The 16,875-nt window shown below is 40.2% G+C and overlaps 1 long non-coding RNA gene across 1 annotated transcript in view; it reads left to right on the plus strand.

The window, feature by feature from the left end:
• The first annotated feature begins 4,274 nt into the window (after positions 1–4,274).
• LOC142827652 (uncharacterized) overlaps positions 4,275–16,875 on the plus strand; it is a 95,446-nt gene continuing 82,845 nt past the window's right edge. The window contains exon 1 of the long non-coding RNA XR_012902360.1: positions 4,275–4,334. This is a non-coding gene — a long non-coding RNA (uncharacterized LOC142827652). The remainder of the gene's footprint in view (positions 4,335–16,875) is intronic.

Consider the following 16,875-nt stretch of genomic DNA (forward strand, 5'->3'; position numbering starts at 1 on the left):
CAACCTCAAATGGTTGGGGACCACTGGCCTAAACCATAGCACCATTCTCGTACTATTGGGGTGGCTAGTGCTACTAATGGCAAAAGACCTCATGCAAGGTCTGTATGTGTCTGACCCCAGAACAATTGGCAGTGATGTAAGAATGGCCCAATCTGTCCCTGTTCACAGATTAACATTTAATAATTTGGTTAATGTAGGGTTTAGAAAAAGGGTTATCCCTTTAGATCAGCCTAGAAATCCCATTTAATAATTCTGTGAACCACGCTGCACATAGTGTTTTTGTGGAGAAACTCAGAGAAGTTGTGAGCTTCAGGGAAGCTTGTTTCCAAGCAATTTTGCATTTCTTACACATGTTTTGATGACTTTGCAAGTTACCCATGTCCCAGGCTGTAAATTGTGTTTATTTCTGTGGACATTTAATTATAAATTGTTTACCTGTGGCAGTAACCAAAGGATGACAGAGATGCTTGTCCTTCCCCTCACCGCCATAACTACAACTAGATCAATGATGGGGTACTTGTCAGGGGCTGTGTCTAGACTGCCAGCTGTCTACACTGGCAGCTTGAATTTCCGCAAGAACACTGACGATCTCATGTAAGAAATCAGTGCTTCTTGCGGAAATACTATGCTGCTCCCGTTTGGGCAAAAGTCCTTTGGCACAAAATCTTTTGTGCAAAAGGGCCAGTGTAGACAGCTCAGATTTGTTTTGTGCAAAAAAGCCCCGATCGCGAAAATGGCAATCGGGGCTTTTTTGAGCAAAAGAGCGTCTAGATTGGCACGGACGCTTTTCCGCAAAAAGTGCTTTTGTGGAAAAGCGTCCATGCCAATCTAGACGCTCTTTTCTGCAAATGCTTTTAACGGAAAACGTTTCAGTTAAAAGCATTTGTGGAAAATCATGCCAGTCTAGACATAGCCAGGGTGTACTACACCTTCTTTATTGAAAAGTGCTCTAGATATGTTCTTTAGGGAGTGACAAATGCCTACCTACAGTGCAAGAGAAAAGAGAGAGCTGGGAAGAGGGATGTTACATTAGCCCTGCTGGTAGGCTGTGCTGTTTCCCCCTCAAATGAAAGGGTTACAGTTATATGCAATAATAGGAATCTTAATGAATAATAGTTTCATTTATAAATCTGTAAGGGTTGTTAGCACGCAGTCCTATATGAACTGTGGGAAGTCCACATGATCAGTGGGCTTGCTAATCAGTACAGCTGTCCATTCAGGGCCACAGTCTGCATTGGTGTTAGGTGCCTTTTATAAAGTGTTTGCATCATCCCAGTAATTTTATTAAATATGCAGAAACTGCTGCTAGTAAGTAATGGCCCAATTCACCAGTCACTGAAGTTCATGGAAAAACTTCCATATGCTTGCAGGGGTGATGAAGTAAGCTCAAAGTAACTTCATGAATGATTACCTCCACTCAAAGACTTGGTCACAGGCATTGCCCTGGTATCTGACATTTCTGTTAGAGATACAGAGATAGATCCTGCACCACTTTATTTAGTGGTAAGTGCCCCATTCTAGTGTTGCCCTGGTTTTGAGGGGTGTATAAATCCCAGAATGTAATTAACCTAATTGCAATCATGTTATGTGCATTTAGCTACCCTGAAATAATGAAATAGAACACCACAAAGAAGAGGGTTAATTTGGAGACAGGTTTTTAGAAATAAAGTCTTATCTAGCTGGCAGTTTCTGCTAATCAGAATGGAAGGAAGGGAAGTAACAACTAAGACTGAAAACCTTAGTAGTTTGAAAACCTTAAAAGTTTATTAAAAGTTAAAGTAATAACCCAGCGGCGGTCATTATGGCCTATGTGTTTTGTAAAAAAGTTAATTGAAAGTATTTTGGAGCAGTCCTTTAAAGCCATCTTAAGAGACTTTTTTGCTTAGCACCTTTTCTCCTTGGTGGGTGAGCAACTGGTCACAGCAATCCTGCTGTTAATTATACAATACTGTTCAAGTTGTTAGGTAAATAGCTGGAATGTTCTAAACCTATATTGCTTATGTCTGTTTGTACTTAAATCTAATAAGCTGCAGTTTTAGATAGAGCATGCTCACTTGCATAAATCTTATCAGATTGAATTGTTATGTTCCTGTTGATTTATTCCTGGCACCTGAAGAGAAATAGTTAAGTTTCCCCTTCTATGAGTTTTAATATCCCCAGGTAACACTAGTTTTGCTCCTACTGAATTAGGTTTAAAAAAAGAGTTATTTTATGACTATCTACCAAATGTCTGGTCTAATTTCTGTTTCTAGGCATAAGAATCTACCTGAGGCCAAAAATCACACACATGGAATTCCAGATTGGTTTATTCAGAGTGAATTTAAGGTGTGGAGTCCAAACTGGGTTTCTCCTGGGAAGCCAATTTTAAATGTAACTGTATAGATCTCTACACAATAAGTAGCAAAGCACCAAATTGTGAGATGTTCAACAGCACCACAGTGATAGTTGTTATATTTAGTTTTCTTCAACAACTTTATTGATGTTCTGTAAAGAGACATAAACAGCATGTTTGATGTACAGATGATAAATGTAGGGGCATTTGCAAACACTAGAGGAAATAATGCAAAGAGACCTACAAAGATTTGGCTATTTCCTGCCCGTGTTTCAAACAAGACTGATCCTCATACAATTCAGTACAATTTCACTTCAGCCAAAAATAATTTGATGTGATTATTCAATAAGAGGAAACTATGTGTCTTATTTATGCAGATGCACCAAATTATGGGCCAAAGGCAATCATTCTTTGGGCAGTCTCCTTCTGTGGCTTACGAAAGATACCTTTCTTAGTACCTCATTTCTGAAATGATCACTAATCGGTGGAAAAATAGAGTGAATTAAGAGATTTTAGTTTGGGAGGAAAGCTTGAGAGATCTATATTTTATATAAGAATGAAAAACAATTACAAGATGCTAGACAGGTTACTCTCAGACTTTGAGCCTTATGCATATGCTTAATTATATTCAGTAGGCTCATTAAGTTATATGCCATCAGTCTTTGCAGGACTGAGGTCTTCAGAAAAATGGTGTGATATGATTTCTGAGTATGTGAGCCTTAGATTTAATCAAATAATAAAAGGGACTTGAGAATGCTTTAAGTGATTGGAGAAATTAATCATGTAAATTCTTTGTCACATATAATTCAACCACCTATAGAGCTGAATAAATATTGGACAGTCATTTATGAATAATTTATTTGACTTAAAAATGCCGAAATTAATTATATACCCTATTTGCCATGGATAAATCAAACAACTCCAGCAATGAAAATTTAAAAAAATATCCTGATAATGCAGATAAACAGTGGGGCAGGGTTAAAGTTGTGGGTTCTGCTTTAACTTTGGAATCTCCTCAATCATGAGGGTTCATTTAGAGAAATTAACATTATACTAATATAGTGTCTTTAAAAGACTAAGTGGATGAAAATTTCTAAGTAAAAGTGCCAGTTTTCAGGGCTTCATGGCATAGTGGTTTGCAAAAACCTGCAAACAGAACCTGGCAGTTCTTTAATCTGAGATTATTTGATTAGATGCGTTGTCAATTATTTTGAAACCCCACAGAGGTTAAAATCCACTTCCCCCAGGTTAAGCCCACCCATGCCCAGGGGTTGCCTGCTAGTCCAGACTGCGGGGTGATTACCAGTGATAACTTCTCTGCCCCTATTGCCAAGGATACTAGAAGTGCTGGATCTATGTAAAAGTTGCCATTCTGACTTCAGTGTCTCCATTGTGGCTTCTTGCATTAGACTGTGAAGAGCTAGCACAGAGAGCTTTCCATGTGGCTGCTTCACCAGTAGATGCCTAGGACAGCCCTCAGGGTAGAAGCCGTATGGAAGGGCATATGTTGGCTCTTTGGCACCATACGTGAATTTCTAATCCATGATTTCGCCATAAGACTCAAGTGCATTTAAAATTTCTGGACCCTGTGTGAGTGACACCATGGATCAAATTCATCCTCAGTATAAGTGAATACAGCTGTGCTGATGCTCGTGGAATTACACTTGCTTTTACCAGTACTGAATTGAGCTCCAGTCCTTCAGATGAATATATCCTCAAATAATGTCACCAAATGCAAAGTGCACCAGAGTGCTATGAGATTTGTCCATTTAGAATCCAGCAAGATGACTGTAGTGCCTAAGAAACAATGATCCTCTCCTGCTTACCTCCCCTCCCCCACTTTAAATTCCTTGAAAGATGTGCAGTAGTTTGGAATTCTTCCATTATTATGTCATGCTTCTGAACTTTGATCTCACTATCCCCTTAGTTCCTTAATTAAGTGCATAATCTGAACATATTTTATTTTTCAGGCTATACTTTCCCGTCTTGCTGTGGAATCTACGTAAGTAAAATGTTAGCAGGAGTGATTCTGATTATGCTTTTCTGTTACCTAATTCTCTAAGCACAATGATGCTGTTGTTTCCTAAGTAGCTGCTGGAGCAGAATGGGTCTCCTTCAGAGGCCTTTCTGGGAAGCTTTCCAGTTTTGTGCTTATGTTGTGGTCTCAGGGTTGTTTTTAGAATTATGCAATGTTATGGGGTAGCACAAGTAAAACACCATACTTCAGCTATCTTGTTAGGAAGGCACAGAAGAGCATAATGGCTTTCTACAGAGCCATGTTAAACTGTTACTAATATTTCATTATATGCTCCTGCTATGTTTCTTCCTTGCCAATGAGGAGATGGTGGGGTAGTGATAGACTTCAGTTGGGATAGTGTAGGAAGCTTGTTTGGTTTGGTGTCAAGTAATTGGGTTGTATTTATTGGTGTGTTTTAAAAATATTGTAAAGGGCTTTAGGTGAGGGCACATCTACACAGCAGGGCAAAAGTTGAATTAAGCTACGCAACTTGAACTATGTCAGTTGCGTTGTTGAAGGCAAAATAGCTTAATTCGGCGTTTGGCGTTGTCTACACAGCAAGAAGTCGAGGGAAGATCATTTTCCCTTTGACTTCCCTTACTCCTCATGAAATGGGGGTTACAGGAGTTGGAGTAGGAAGTCCTCCAGCTTGACATTATTTCAAAATAATGGCTTGCAGTGAAGACACGCTCTTTGTTATTTCGGAATAACATGAGTTATTCCGAAATAACGCTGCAGTGTAGACATACCTTGAGTGTTCTGACTGTAACTTAGTGTATATTTGGATAAATTATAAATAAAATAATGGCCCCTCTAACTTTTTTGCATCCATTTGTAGAAGCAATGAGGATAAAACATTTGTACATTTTACAAAAATTTAACAAAAATATTACGCTTGAAGTTGCATCTGTCCATAGGAATCAATACACGAGGCATTTCTGCTAGCCCATTAGATCAGAAAAAATGTGGTATTGATTATTTTGGGCTCGGTTGTATTTGGCTCTTTGTTGGTACCCCAAGATGAGGGAAGAACAGGGAGCCTCTTCCCCTTCAAATCCCTGAGCAAGTGCTGACCATAACTGGAAAGCTTTGTTTCAGAGTTACAAAGCAAAACCATCTCTGCTGGATACCAGGTGGAATTGCTCAAATCAACCGGACAGATCACAGATAACATAAATGAGAGTAGCACCATCAGAGTCATGGACGCTCTGCTGGTTTACAGCAGCAAAGGGTCTGGTCCAACCAGGTGTCTCTTCAGCCACATATTACAAGGGATTTACGCATGAAATTTAAAAACTTAGTGCCAGTAGCAGACTCTTCCTTCTAGCTCTCTTGCTTTTGAGCTTACAGATTTGATGCTTGCAGCAAAATGAGTCTAAATGATTTTCCAAATGCAAAGTGTGGGTCAATGGGTCTTTATGGATTCTCTGAAATGATTCCAATGTGACATTCATGGCCAGAAAGACTGGCAGGATGGCAGAAGTCTCACTGCATGGATGAGATGATGCTGTAGAGAGAGTTTATGAAATGGGAAGCTCTTCAGGAAAGGAGGAAGCTATGTAGGAAGGATGGTTCTCCATCAGCCAAAATAGAACCTGACTGCTGTCATGTGCAATTAAAAAGGATGTGGAGGATTTTTTTAAACTAAGGGCTTGAAAGGAAGGCTACCAATGTGGAAGAGCACATGATTTGGACAGAGACATCCCTTAGGTATGAATTTAGGGGGGACTTTACGGTGTAGTAAAGAGGGTAGGAAACAAATTGTTGAAGGACTGGTAAGAGTTACAAAAGGAAAAAATATGCATCACTTTAAAGACTAACAAGATAGTTTATTAGGTGATGGGCTTTCGTGGGGCAGACTCACTTCTTCAGATCATATTCTGAAGTGAATTGGCATGACCATATATAACAAAGGAATACAATGAAGAAAGTAAACAGAAGATGTAGAGAGAGTAACAATCAAATGTGAAAAGAGTCCTATTTAAATATAATATATGTAAGCAAGCACCTGAAAGTTGACTAAATATATAAGTGCTTATATACAAATGCCAGGAATCTAGTTCACCCATCTTAGTATTTAGAGTGCCTGGCTTTAAATGAGGATATTGCTATAACAGGCATCTGGAAACTTAGTGAAATGAAGATAATCAATGGACAATGGTGATACTGGGGTACAACCTATTTATAAGAATGGGAGAGTAGGTTGCACTGGTGGGGAAGTGGCTCTATATGTGAAAGAAAACAGAGTAAAAGGAAAACATTTTAAAGGTATCATTGCACCACAGAATCTCTCTGGACAGAAATTCCATGCTTGATCAAGAAGAGTATAGCAGTAGGAACATACTACTGACCATGTGACCATAATGCTCATTGCAAAAAAGAGAAGCTTCAAAGACAGAAAATGAATAATTGGGGATTTCAACTATCCTCTCATTGGTTGGGTATTCCTTATCCCTTCCACACTTAAGGGACACACACCTTTACACAATTCTTAGGGCTCAAGGTGCAACCCTGTTAATTTAAACACCCACTCTTACCCAATTCCTTGGGCTTAGGGTATGTTCCTGCAGGTCGGCAGGATCTTTTGCCACTGAAAGAACCTTACACGGTAATATTCTTATTCTCCATTTACTGACAATTACCAAGCAAGCAGAATACACACATACAGTGTCATGCTCACCAATCCTGATAAAGGCAGGCGGACTTCCCTTGTTGGCCAGGCAAGGTCAGTCTCTCTGGATTCTAGCTGCTCCACATCATGGTCACGCAGAGGAGTGCTGGCAGCTCTGGGCTCAGGCTGTGTCTTGGAAGTGAGTTCTTTCAGTTCGTTCTTCCTTCTTTTTCTTGCTCTTCCTTCCTTCCTTTCCTCTTTCCCTCCTTGTCTCCTTCTTGAACCTTAGTTTATATAGTGAAGCTGGAGTCCTGCCAGGGCCGGCCCACAACATTTTGGCACCTGAGTCAGGGAGCCCAAATGCTGCCCCCATGCCGCCTCACTCGGGCCAAAACTTTGAAAGGTCTTAATTCTGCCTTCTTCCTGTTCTACTCCTCTCATGGGACTGCTCTGCTACCTACCCCAATAAAGGAGAACTAACAACTAAAATGCCTTGTTCAAAAAGTGTGAACTAGTGGTGTGTCCCCCCACAGTCTGGTACCTGAGGCGGCTGCCTCAGTTCGCCTCATGGTAAGGCCATTCCTGAGTCCTGCTTAGCTATACTTTAACCAATTATTTTAGTATAATTTTACTAACCAATCATAACATATGTTAACAGAATTACCTAACCAATCATACCCCACCACCTTAGTTGATTTACACCTTGCAAAATTAATTATACAGCAGACAGAAACAATTAAAAAACAGACAGAGATCATACAGACAAACAATAGGAAAGTGAGGACAATAGTCATAGAATGAAGATTCCACAAACTCTAATATTGGTGAACAATTTCTTGCCAGATGAAATGCTGTTAAGCTATGTTTTCTCTTGAGATCTGTTTCATCATGAGATCTATTTCTTTATCTGGTGACAGCGGGTGCCATTAGGACAGGATCTCTTCTTAACAGCCTAGTGTGACATTATTTTAATGAAATTTAGATAGCTGTAAAGCTTAGAGTCACATACTCACATTCTAATAGCTGCTGCTCTTCAGTCTGGCTGCAGAGGAAGGCTTTTGGCCAGGGGTGGGCAATAATTTTTGAAGGGAGGCCACTTCACAAATTTCAGAAGTGGTCATGGGCAGATCTGGAAGGGGCAGGGCCTTGGATGGAAGGGGCGGGGCCATTTGTTGTAAAAAGATGCCACTTTTTTTACACAACAAAGTAATTACATTTTAATAATAATTAACTGAATACATTATCCAAATATTATCAGGGAAGGCAACTCTTGTAACATGTGTAATAATAAAATTTGAGAAAAATGTAAAATTTGTAATAACACTAACACTAAATTTTTAGTTATATCAGCGGTGGGCAGTATCTGACCCGTGGAGCAGACATGGTTCACAGCAGGCCACCAATGCTTTATTTACCTGCATCTTCGTTAAAGCCGCTTGAAGCTCCCATTCACCGTGGAGCACCATCTCCAACCAATGGGTGCTGTGTGAATTGGGACACTGCCTCCAACAGCTCACATGGTCTGGAAATGGTGATCCACGGCCAACTGGAGCTTAAATGGCTATATCTGCAGAGGCATAGGATAATAAGCACTGGCAGAAGCCACATCTGTCTTATTGCCCACCCGAGTTTCATGCAACTTGTGTGCATTATTATATTTAAGTGAAAAAGAAGAAATGCAACTCCGTGTGAAGTGCATTGACAAGGAATGTGAAGCCAGGTGTCATTTCTGATGTTGCAATGCGGAGCACTGCTGCAAGGTGGTCATCAGTGATAGAAGATCTGTTAGATTTATTGAAATTCACCACAGAAAATGTCTGCTTGCAGTTGTAAGTTGATCTGAACTGTACAAGCATCTTTTGGGCATGAGCCTTGATCTTCGGAAAGCTTTGTTCATTGAGAGAGGCATACAATCTCAGAAGTGGCATTGATTTGAATTGCTCCGTAAGCAAGGCATCACTCTACAAGTCAATAAGCTCAATTTGGAGGTCACTTGGAGCATTGTCCACCATTTATGTGAAAGGGGAGGAGAACAAAACTGTATCATTTTCTACCATTTTAAAATCTATGAAGTGTTGATAAAATTCACTGTGCAAAGAGAGAAGTAAGGAATTGTACCTTTCCAGGCTCTCATCAGACATTGTAATCCATTGCAAAGTGGGGAAACGTGGGAAATACTTGTTTCTAGTCTGACGGGAGAAAAGGAGAAACTTTGCCATGAAAGATTTGACAAGGGCATACATATCATGGGCAAAAAGACCCTTGCCTTTCAGTTTTGAATTCAGTTCGTTCATGTGACTCGTAATGTCAATGGCAAATGTAAAATCAGAGAGCCAAGTCACATCATTCAGTTGAGGGAAATCCACATCTTTTCCTTTCATTTTCAAAAAGCAATCAATCTCTGCTCTCAACTCCCACGCTCTTTTCAGAACTTTTCCCAATCTAAGCCATCTAACATATGTATGGTACTGAATATCCCTGTGCTCTGACTCAGATTCCTCTACCAGAGATAAATTGCCTATGATTTAATGCTCTTGCTCTAATAAAGTTGACCAGTTTTGTAACTGTATCCACAACGTTGTTTAATTTCAGAACACTTTTGCAGAGGGCATTTGGTATATTATACAATGTAGAAAAATTATTTTCTGCTCTGGGTTTATTTCTGTTATTTGATCTTGTATTCTTTTCAACAACCCAACATTTTTACCTGTCAGATTAGGACTTCCATTGGTGGCCACATTCACCAATTTCTTCCAGTCCAGTCCCAATTTTGACATGCTGTTATTTTCTGCTTCCAGTAGATCTTTTCCAGCGGTCGTAGTTTTCATTGACTGCATTAATCCCAGTTCTTCTGTGAGTTCAAAATTTGTGGTGATACCATGAATGAAAATCAAAAACTAGGCTGTGTCTTTGACATCATAACTTCATCGTGTGCCAGAGCAAAGTATAAAATATTATTGACCTTGCTTTTCAACTGTTGCTCCAGGTTCTCTGAGATTTCTTCTATATGTCTCACCATAGTTCTCCTTGACAATGAAATGTTTTCAAACTAATTTTTCTTGTCTGGAGACAATTTTGCAGCAGTGTCAACCAAACATTCCTTGATAAATGCTCCCTCAGAATGGTTTTGCTGTTTTTGGCAATTTTGTGTGCAATCATATAACTTGTTCTTGTAATTCCGTCTTGTGCTGTGGACAGTTTTGTGAAAACACTTTGCTCTCTTTGCATTCGAACACCCATCTCTTGCGTTTTTCTAGCTTTCTCTTCAGTAGATATGTTTTTATATGGGGATGCATGTTTGCTTTAAAATGCTGGTTCAAGTTATATTATTTGAATACTGCCAGACTTTCCTTGTAATGGAAGCACACAGCTTTCCTTGCCATTTCAGTAAAAAAGTAAATACAGTACTCGGCATTCAGCATCTACTTTCCTCTTCTTTGATAAACTCATTTTTAAATTCTATCCCTCCATTACAGTGATATGTAATGAAATAAGTCACATAAAACCTGAGAGCTACTCCTTGTTCCCTTGAATATGATATGATTTCTGAAAGACTCCCACATCACAATCAATTTGGGAGTAGGGAGTGAATGTAGCTGGAAACAAAAGGAGAAAAGTGAATTACTTGTCAACATATAGCAATGAAATAAATTGCCATCAGGCATTTTGTTTACTAGCTAGTGTCATGCTATCTATTGGCCATTGCTGATTTTGTGGAATGAGTGGTGAGAGAATGTAAAAAAAATGCTGTTACCATCTTTTTTATTTTGATCTTGCAATAAGCTCTGTAAGAATGAAGATCTGTCTCTTATTTTCAGTGTTGCCTAGGTGCTTGTTGCACGGTTGGGGGCCTTAGTTATTATTAAAATCTAGCTACATAAAACAGAGGTTTTTGTTCATAATTACTATGATTATTACTGTGGTCCTCCGTATTTTCAAAGACATTAAATTTAAAATAAATTAAGTTTAAAAAAGTTTACCATCTCTGATATTTTTAGGAAAGATTCTCTCTTGTGGGGCTAGTTCAGTTATGTGATTGATGCTTAGCAATGTCTGAATTGCTTGTCATATGTCAAGACTCCTATATGATGAAGATATTATGTGTATATATTCTTGAATTGTTTGTGCTATTTGGGAAAGGGAAGAAGGAAAGGAGGAAAGAAGGGAGAACAGAAAGCTGTTTTTTGCCAGAAAACAGTTATCAAATGACCTTCACATATTTTATCCCCCCTCTTAAGTACTAGTCTTTCAGAAACAACTGTGCCATAGATTGTATTAAGAGCTGTTTCTGAGGGTAGGTCTACACTTGCAGTCTAATTCGAACTAGGCCTGCAAATGTAGGCATTTGGAATTGCAAATCAAGCCCGGGATTTAAATATCCCACGCTTGATCTGCATCTTCCCGGCCGGGCGCCATTTTTTGAAATTTACAAGCCTGAAGTAACTGCCCTGCAATGAGGTTTAACAGGTAGTTCGAACTAGGGCTTTATTTTGAATGCCCATTTCACTGTTGCATGTAGACGCGGGCAGTTACTTTGGGCTTGTAAATTTCAAAAAAAAAAAAAAAATGGTGCCCAGCTGGGAAGATGCAAACCAAGCTGCTCAATGGGTAGCAGCAGCCAAATAACTCAGCAGAATTTGAGGAACCATTAGGAAAGAGATGGGTAATAAAATAGAAAAGATCATCATGCCACTATAAATCCATAGTATGTCCGTATCTTAAAAAGTATTTAAGTAATTATTTGCGCAGTTCTAGTTGCTCCATCTTAAAAAAAAAAAAATTAGAACTGGAAAAGGCAGAGAGAAGGGCAATAAAAATGACTAGGGATTTGGAACAGCTTTCACACAAGCAGAGATTTTTAAAAAATGGGGACTATTCATCTTAGAAAAGAGATAAAAAAAGTTGGGGTGGGGCATATGATAGAGGACTATAAAATCATTAATAGTGGGGAGAAAATGAATAGGTAAGTGTTATTTACCTCTTCTCATAATACATGAACTAGTAGTTTGATGACATTAATAGGCAGCAGGTTTAAAACACACAGTAGGAAGTACTTCTTTACACAGTACATAGTCAACTCATTACCATAGGTTGTTTTGAAGGCAAATAATAGAACTGTCTTAAAACAGCTAGATAAATTCATCGAAGACAGGTCCACTAATGACTATTGGCCAGACTTATCAGGGATGCCATACCGTGTTCTGGGAGTCCCTAAATTTCTGACTGCCAGAAGCTGGGACTGGACAACAGAGGGTGGATCATTTGAAATTGCCTTATTCTGTTCTTTCCCTCCGACTGCCAGAAGCTGGTATGGGTCACTGCCAGAAGACCAGATACAAGGCTAGGTAGACTACTGGTTTACCCAGTATGGTCATTCTCATAATCAGAATGGCACTGACTTGTACAGTGGATAAAGATACGCCAGTGAGAAGAGCAATTCTGAAGGGGCTGGCAACAGAAAAAGGGGACCTCCATTGTTATGAACCCTCACAAATTTATTGCAAATTATGTGATTTAGGGATGAAATCCCAAGATTTCTTTTGCTTCGACACCAGAGAATTTTACTGCAGCAGCCATTCACAGTAGATGCAACTGATAGACTGACACACATGATTGATACTTAGGTGAGGTTTTAAGAACTTTCAGCTGTACCGGATTTCATGGAGTATCTTGGATTTTACAAGTTCTGGGCACAGCATCCCAAATTAACTCCCCATGGTCCCTTTTTTTAACCTAATTGGTGTGTGACATAACATGCTAAGTGCTCTGACTTTGTGAAGTTACTGTCTGCTTAGTGCTAATTACTGTGGAATTCACAGCTTGGTGTACTTTTAAGAAAAAAGGAGTTTCTTTGTTTTTTTCTGAACCCTAAGATTTAGGTTGCAGGTCTGTGTTTGATTTTTTTTTTTTTACACACATGTATAAAGACCCAGCGTTAGTCTGTTTTAATAGGATTCCCCTGCCTTGCAGAAATAACCCTGCCACATGGGCCATATCTAGACCAGTTGACATCCCCCTGGGCAATCTTACTGTGGCACAGAGGAATGGCAGCAAAAATATCTTTATTTCATGGCCCTTCCTGTGTAACAATAATCAAGGTTACAAAAGATTATATGCTTTGAAGTGCCCATGGACTTCAATGGCTGCTGTTACAATTAGTTCTTACTAGAATGGCTTTGGCAGATATCTCTTGTAAGTAAAAGGGAAGGTTACAACATGTCCATGGAGGGACACTTCCCATACTTGCCCATAGTTCCTGGAAGCATGCCCATACTTCCTGGAAGCATGTATGGTTATCCTGCTATTCATCTAACCATAGATCATGCATTAAGTTGAGAGGGATATATAACATACTATTCAAGGAATTGTTGGATGCATAAATTTACCAGAGCACGTTTTGGAATTTAGTGAGATATCTTATGGACAGACATGAACATTATTAGGAGCAGATTCTCTTGCGATTATAAGCTTATTCTATTGCTTCATTAAGTACTGCGAGTAATAAATCTGAATACAGCAAGGTAGCACCATATAAAAGGATGTTTGAATCTTCAGTAAGAAAGAACTAAGTAGGAACATGAACAAGATTCAAGGGCATCTGAAGTCCATGAAGGAGAAAACAAAATGTCATTGAAGCACTGTTTCAGGAGAAGATCATCTAAAAGCATTTCCATCACTTAATTGTCTTTCCTGTTTACTAGATATCTTATTATCTTACGTTCATTGAATTATTAAATCCCAATTATTTCTTGTTTATTATCATTATTTACATTTTGGAGTGGCACATGGGGGAAGCTGAAAGTTGTATCCACAGCAGCTTCCTGGGTAGCACATTGAAATCCCCTCTTATTTCTTTTAAAGTTTGAAGGAGAAATCTTATACAATGTACACAAATAGTTCATCTGCCTTTAGAAAGAAGGTAGAAATAAGTCCACCTGATTCTGTGGGAAGAAGAATGTTAAACTTGCCTTTTGAATTAGGAGATCTAAGCAAGTGTTTATTCTGAGTTTTTGTTCAATTTCCTGACTTGTGGAAATGGATCTAATTTGCATTATGTTAATAAACTTATACCATGCTGCAGGAGAAGCAAAAAAAATTGTAATACTCTGACTCCATGTGTGACTAAGAGCAGTGGAGAGCAAGAACATTTTAGATGTATTTGTAAATTATTAGGGATGTTAAATTTACTTTAATCAACTAATTGACTAGTTGATGGATTTTTTTCATCGACTAATTGATTAGTTGTTAAGTGGGGGAGCTGCAGCAGGGGTAGCTCTAGGGCCAGGAGCTAATCCCGCTGCAGTTCTGCTTTTTAACTGTATTAAGAGCCAGGAGGTTCTTAATACATTTAAAGGCTGAAGTGCAGCAGTGGAGACCCAGCACAGCTGAGACAGTTGAATCCTGGCTCACGCTAGGTTCCCCCCGCCCTGCTGCGCACCAGCCTTTTAAATGTAGTAAGAGCTTGCCAGTTAGGCTCTTAATACATTTAAAAAGCAGAGGTACAGCATCTGGGACTGGGTGTGAGTCAGGCATCAGCTGGTTCCCAGCTCGCACCTGGTCCCTGCTACCCCCTTCCTCCCCACAGAGACGGTGCTGGGGGAACCGGCTTTTAAGCTGACTCCCCCCAGCACTGGCTCCTGCTCCCCCCTTGCTGCCTCTAACAGAGGCAGCAAGTGGGGGAGAAGCAACTCGTTAAGCTTTTGCTTATCGGATACTTGACTAATCGCTTATTTCCTTATAAATTAGGCGATCTATAGAATTACTGGGGAGCAAATTTTCAGCAAAATACTCAGATGTGGCATTTTTGTGCCCATGCAGCAGTCCTGTGAGTTCTGGGTCTAAATCCCTTCCCAGTGCACTGGAAATTTAGCTCTGTTACTTCTCAGCACCCATCTGCCCTCTCACAAACAGATAGCAAACCAGCTTTAAAATACTTGTCTCCCACAGCTTCTAATACATCGTCAAGGCTGTCCACGCTATTGCTATTAAACATTGTAAAGGACAGAGGAGCTGATTCGCATTTCTGCACTTGCAGAAAGTACCTCCAGTACCTACAATTTTCAGACACCCAATTTTTTTCTACCATTGCAACACATTTGTTTAAACAACTTAATCGTAGCTGGGCGGGCAATGAAATTTTTGGGTGTAAAAAGTACAAAAATAATAAAATGCTGTAAAACAAAAATTCAGTTTTCTCCAAATTTCAGTTGTGTTGACGTACCCCCCAGACTTCTCTCGAGTACCCCTAAGTGTATTTGTATCACTGGTTGAGAAACACTGCTTTATGTGGCATAATGCTCCTCCAATAACTCTTTACTCTCCTAGCAACCCTCCAGAACCAGCACTGTGGGGGGAAAGGAGGCTGGGACATGCCCAAAGCATGCTTCAGTATTGTAAGAAAAACATACGTTTGAGCCCCGAGGTTGGCCTGATGTAATCCATGGGTTATGCAGAGCCAAGGAAGTGCAATGGAGTCAGAGGCTATGTCTGTGCTACAGCTGGGAGTAACCCTCCCAGCTCCTCTTGAACAAGCCTGAAAAAAGGAGCAGGCAGGTGTTGTGGCATCAGGAGTGCTTAGGCTAGGCACCTGATTGCCGGGCCGTCCAAGCCTCTGCATCCATACTCAAGTGACTATCCCAAGCCATAGTCGGTGCCGCTATGACTGCTCTGCTGTTTTTAGCATGCTAGCTTGAGAAGAGCTAGTGGGTATCCCTTCCAGCAGTATAGACGTCCTTAGAGCCATCTTTGCATCTGCCTCCAGTCCTGCCCAGAAGGAAGGAAAAGTGAATTGGGCCAAATATGTTTGGCATTTGCCCAATGTGCTTTTTAATCTGTTTGCACACCATTGTGTTTGAACCCTGCTCATACTGGGGTGTAAATCTTGCAAACAGCACTGGCTCATCCTGTGTTGCTCTGGATATCATTTCCAGACCGTCTAAGGGAGGTGCAATTAGAAAATAGTGTCACCGTGTGCAGTCGTGAAAAGTGACTGCAAAAATGGCACCTCCTTACTCACCAGTTTATGTGCTCCCTTGAGCAGCACGCATAATTGAGGGAAAAAATGGCCCTTAGTTACACTTGTGCCTCTGGACTGGATACAAAGGATTACATCTGTGCATCCATAATGAACGCACTGGGTCTTGCATATGTTTGTTAAAGGGCAGGATTGGAGTGCAATGAAGTTCCACAGACAATTGAAGTTACCATTTGGCCTTCAAAATCTTTACTGATACAGATTAGAAGCAAAGAACTTGGCTTGAATTTTGGATCTCAGGGTGAGTTTGCAGAGTGGGCATTAAATGGGAGGGAACTTTTTTTTACTTGTAAGCTGAGCACAGTCAGTGAGGCACCGAGAGACAATAAACTTGCAGTTCTCCAAGGCCTTTTTTACAGTCAGTATTAAGTGTCAAAGAAGACTTTGTGTGTCTTGAAACGGGGTAATCATTTTCAGAACTAGTTTAGCTTTTGAGTTGTTTGGACCAGGCTTTATCTGTACTAGTCCTTATCCTGTCTAAAGCTTCTACAAGTTTTATTTACAGGGTCTCATTAGCACCCATAACTCTTTGGGACGGGGCTCTGTTTGCATATGTGACACTAGAGCCCCTCACACGGGGTGGGAAAAAGCCTCTCTGTGGGCTGGATCTGGACTGCCTAGGGCTTTGATCCAGCCTGCGAGTTCCAGGCCGCACTCCCTAGCACGTTGCCTGCAGGCCGGAGACGTGTGAGACCTTTCAACTGCTTCTATTTAAGGTGCTCGTGATTGCTGGGTGGATTTGTTGCCTGGCAGCTACCTGGCAGGCGCAAGCCCTTTAAACAGAAGCAATTGAAAGGGCTTGCAGCTCTCGGTTCCAGTGGCCCATTGCCTGGGAGCTGCCCAGAGGCATGAGCCCTTTCAACTGTTTCTATTCAAAGGGC

Source organism: Pelodiscus sinensis, chromosome 3 (assembly GCF_049634645.1).
Source record: "Pelodiscus sinensis isolate JC-2024 chromosome 3, ASM4963464v1, whole genome shotgun sequence".
In the NCBI taxonomy this organism is placed as follows: Eukaryota; Metazoa; Chordata; order Testudines; family Trionychidae; genus Pelodiscus; species Pelodiscus sinensis.